Source organism: Miscanthus floridulus, chromosome 19 (genome assembly GCF_019320115.1).
Source record: "Miscanthus floridulus cultivar M001 chromosome 19, ASM1932011v1, whole genome shotgun sequence".
Taxonomy (NCBI): Eukaryota; Viridiplantae; Streptophyta; class Magnoliopsida; order Poales; family Poaceae; genus Miscanthus; species Miscanthus floridulus.
In genome coordinates, this window is record NC_089598.1 from 75,026,082 (window position 1) to 75,030,777 (window position 4,696).

The 4,696-nt window shown below is 48.7% G+C and overlaps 1 non-coding gene across 1 annotated transcript; it reads left to right on the top strand.

The window, feature by feature from the left end:
- Positions 1–3,849: 3,849 nt before the first annotated feature.
- Positions 3,850–3,958, top strand: LOC136529995 (small nucleolar RNA R71). Its single transcript, XR_010777506.1, has one exon. It is a non-coding gene; the product is annotated as a small nucleolar RNA R71 (small nucleolar RNA).
- Positions 3,959–4,696: the final 738 nt, after the last annotated feature.

The following is a 4,696-nucleotide window of genomic DNA, read 5'->3' on the forward strand; positions in this document are numbered from 1 at the left end:
GCCACCATAGTCCCTGCAGTCGCACGGATGACTCCGATGGCAACGGTGGAGGCGCCGAGCGGTTCGGGGTAGTGGGCTGATAGGTAGTAGGCTGGGGTGCCCAGTTTCGAGCTGCACAATAGAAGTCACAGTTGTAAGTACCTTGCTTACTTGCTATGTTGCTTTGGTACTACAGTTTGTTTCTTTAATGTATTGTTGGTTGTTGAAGCACGGAGTCGACGGAGGAACCGTAGCCATCGGCTGCTAGCGATGAAAGGTGTGGGGGGGAGCCGGTGACTCCACCCAGTGACCTAGTGCAAACAAGAGCACATCTGATTACCCCTGCCCCAGAACAATCAATAGGCGTAGGGCCAACCGGCCCTACTACGGGAGAGCCCTCGACAACTGGACCGGCGTCGCCTGGCGGTGGGTTGCACAACGATGGCGATCCTGGTGCGAAAGAGATGTGGGATGCAGCGGTGATGTCGAGTGGCCTTGCGGAGGAAAATGTGGGGCCCGTGGGGGCCATGTCGAGCAGTGCGGCGCAAGGTCCGCCCGTGGCTACCGAACAAGCATCGTTTGCAGGTGCGTCAACAGCAGAGGCGATGCTCGGATGCCTTGTCCGAGCCTGGTGGCACTCAAGGAGGGCGTCCTTGCCGTCGACTGCCCCTGTGCTCGAAGAGATAGTGTGGGAGCCCACCCCGCCACCCCAACTCCTCCGCACTATCATTCAGTGCGGCGAAGAGTTTGGGATGCTGGAGGAGAGGGAGGTTAGCTTGGAGGCAAAAAGTTGAGGCCAATCTGACTTTGATGCTAGCCCGCATTGAAGTAAGCTTGAGAGATTTTTTTGTAGAAAGAAGGGGTCAGCTAATTGGTTTGCCCGCTGTAGAATGAGATGAAGGTGTCTGAGCAGCATCGGCGGTAGCTTGAGGAGATGGACCCGGTGTTGGAAGAGAACAAGAACTTTGTGGGCGTCGGTGGACGACCTCCAGGCGCTCCTGCTCTAAGAGCGCCACCATAGAGAGGACCTGGAGGTGAAGGTTCAGGCATTGGAGGAGTAGCGCTAATAGATGGAGGCTGAGGGCCAGTCGATGGCCAAGCAGCTTGGCCATAGCGCTGATCAGGAAAAAGGTTTGACTCAGAATTTTGCTTTGTTGTTATTCAGTGCTGTGACATGTTTGTCTATTGTGCACAGCATTAGAGATGGAGCTCGGCCTGTCCTAGGAAGCCATCAGCCAGCTTCTGGAGGTGAAGGAGAAAGCATAGGAGAGGGCTAAGAAGGCCATTGAAGACCTTTGTCGCTAGTGTTTTTTAATGCAATTTTAACTTGTGCAGCCTTAGTCTTGCATTTAACATATAGCTATGTCATTTGTAGAGTATCGACATCAGTCTCAAGCACAATTCCAAGTGCTCGTGGAGCAGGTAAACACTCGAGATGATAAGCTAGAGACAATGATCATGGGGATCCAGCCCGTGCTGGATTGCGTCGGTTTGGAGAAGCCCAAGGGAGGACGACTGCCCTACGACGGGCCACACCGATTGGTCATGGATCGTTCCCGGACGGCTTGGACGGACTTCAAGAAGTTCGCGCATAGCGTGACCCATGGAGCCATCGTCCACGCACTCGCACAGCTGAAGTCTCATTACCCTTCGGTGGATCTCCAGCGGGTGGCGACCGGATATGCGTAGGGCACGAATGTGGATAAGATCACCAAGCTAGAGAACGACGCAGAGGAGCCGGCAAAGAGGTTGGCTGAAGATGTCGAGCTGTTTGGTGAGGGGGGAGAGCAGTGTTTGGTAGAGTTTTTAGAAAAAAATCATGTTGAATATCTGGCGATGTTTTTTGAAAACCTACAGTTACGATATGTTTGTGTTTATATTTGATATAAACCGTTCGCATAGGAGTGTATAGCTGAGTCCCTAGCCTTAGCTAGCCTGTTATCCATAACACGCGGCATAGAGACCGTGTCCGTGTGGAAAGAAACATGGCATCACTAAGGAACCGCTACCGACCACCCAAGACGTAGAGGGCGAATGCTCATGCACATGCATGGAGCGGTCAGAGATAGGGTCGTCTCTGGAGGCATCCGAGCGTCAACGTGTTTGTTCGGGTATTTGTAGGTGGAGTATCGTCTTTAAGACATTGGACGCGGGATTAGAAGCACTCAGCGAAAAATCATGGAAAGAACAATATGGAGAGACATCAGTGTAAAAAACTTTATTGAATACTCAAATATTAAAGGTACATATCTTGTAGAGTGAATTCTTCAAGAGTAGAAATGTCTAAGGAGATCGATGTGCCAAGAATTTGGGACATCCCTCTCATCCATGTCACATCATCTTTAGGAACCTGGTCAGGTTATCGCCTTGATGATGATGGGGCCTTCCCAAGGTGAGGAGAATTTGTGCATCACATTTGTCTTTTATTTCCTGTGGAGTACTAAATCTCTGACCATGAAGAATTGGTCGTTGACATTGCGATTGTAGTATCTGCATAGGCCGTCGAGGTATTTTGTCGTCTGAACACAGGTGACTAGACGTTCCTCTTCTAGGCTATCTAGTTCAATGAGCCGAGCCTAGTTAGAGTTCTGCTCATTGTAGTTCTCCACCCTAGGAGCTCGGAAGGCGACATCGGCAGGCAGTACGGCCTCAGAGCCGAAAACCATAAAGTACGGGGAGACGCCGATGTTACGACTGGGCTAGGTCCTTAGTCCCTAGACCATGGCTAGTAGTTCCTTGAGCCATTTTCCCGGGTGCTTCTGTTCCTTCTCATAGAGTCGTTTCTTCAATGCATCCAGGATCATGTCGTTGGTGCGCTCGACTTGGCCATTGGCCCTTAGGTGTGCGATGGAGATATACTTGACTGAGATGCATCTTTCGTCACAGAAATCCTAGAAGTCACTGCCAGTGAATGTGGACTCAAGGTCGGTGATGATGTTGTTCGGTCGGCCGAACCGGTGGATTATGTCGTCGAGCAGCTCGGCTGCTTTCTTCGCTATAGCTTGGACCAGGGATTTATATTCGATCCACTTAGAGAATTTGTCAATGCAGACATAGACCCAGCAGAAACCTCTCGGCACGAGCTTGAACAACCCGATCATATCCACTCCCCAGCATGCAAAGGGCCACGATGCAGGGATCATTTGCAAGACCTGAGCTAGGACGTGGATTTTCTTGGCGAAAAACTAGCAGTTCTCACATCGGCGAACGAGTGCTTTAGCATCAGCTATAGCTGAGGGCTAGTAGAAACTAGCTCAGAAAGCCTTTCCAACCAGTGTTCTAGAGGCGGCATGGTTGCCGCAGGTGCCTGTGTGGATCTCCTTGAAATTAATTTTTGCTTGGCTAGAAATTAATTCTCTCAAGGGTGGTTGATTATTGAAGTTATTGTAATTTTTACCTTGATAGTTACCTTGGTAATTACCTTGGTAGTTAGTCCTCTGTTGCTGGTTCCATCCTTGATTCTGTTGAGGACGATAGTTTTTATTGTTGATGAAGTTCACATCCTCGTGGGTTTTAGGACAGTTGTTCCCTGAATGCCCAGTGTTTCCACATTCTTCATAGGTCATGCGGGAATCATGAATGTGCATGACTTCTTGCTTCTCATTGGCTCGGTCTTCAAGTTTCTTCATGAGCAGATCCATCTTGGCAAACAACATGTCTACCTCCTTGAGTTGATGCATACCTCCACCTCTCTTACGGGTCTGAACACTTTCTTCATTCCAACCTTGGTTAGAGACCATCTTCTCCATGAAAGTTGTTGCTTGTGCAATTGTAAGTGACAAGAATGCACCTTTAGCAGTGGCATCCATGTTCTTACGGGTGCTATATGTCAACCCATGGTAGAAAGTTTGCATGAGTAGCCAGTCCTCCATCCCATGGTGAGGACATTCTTATATGTAGTTTTGGAAGCGTTCCCATGCCTCAAAGATAGATTCATCATGATGCTGCTAAAAACTTAAGATTCTCCCATGCAGAGCATTGGTCTTGCATGTGGAAAAGAACTTTGTTAGGAAGACAGCGAGCAGTTCTCCCAGATAGTATTTCTATCTTTGTTGGCATAGAACCATTACTTCGCCTTCCCTAGAAGTGAGAATGGGAAGATACGAAGTAGTATGACGTCCCTGGTAACTCTCTTGATGGTTAAAGTGTTGCAGATCTCCATAAAGTGTTAGAGATGAGCACTCGCATCTTCATGTACCTTTTCACAAAACTAGCTAGCTTGCACCATGTTGATGAGAGCTGGCTTGAGCTCAAAAGCATTGTCTCCAATGTTGATCATAGGTCTTGTACGAATGTTGGCCGTAGTTGGAGCAGAGAATACATGGAGAGTCTTGTCAGCCATAACTTCGAAAACTGGTGTTAAGTTACGCCTTGTCTAGTTATCTTCCGATTTTAAAGCTGGAACTTTCTTAAGTTTAGCCTTAGTCCCCCTGAGTAGTGCTTCTAGATTTTCAACATAGTTTATCGGAAGGTCAAAACCAATTATACATTACCCTGCATAAGATATAAAAGTAGATAGAATAAGAGTAAGCCTATTTGAGCATAGGCCAATGGTTTTCCTTACTCTTGCTAATGGGGTTAAACCCGCCCCAAACCCACCCCAACCCGGCCACCGCTTATAAGACAACTCTGCTAACCCGACCCTACCCAAAATTAAAGCTAATCAACCCACCCCGCCCCAACCCACTTCACCGCTCCAACCCGCAGCTCGCAGGTG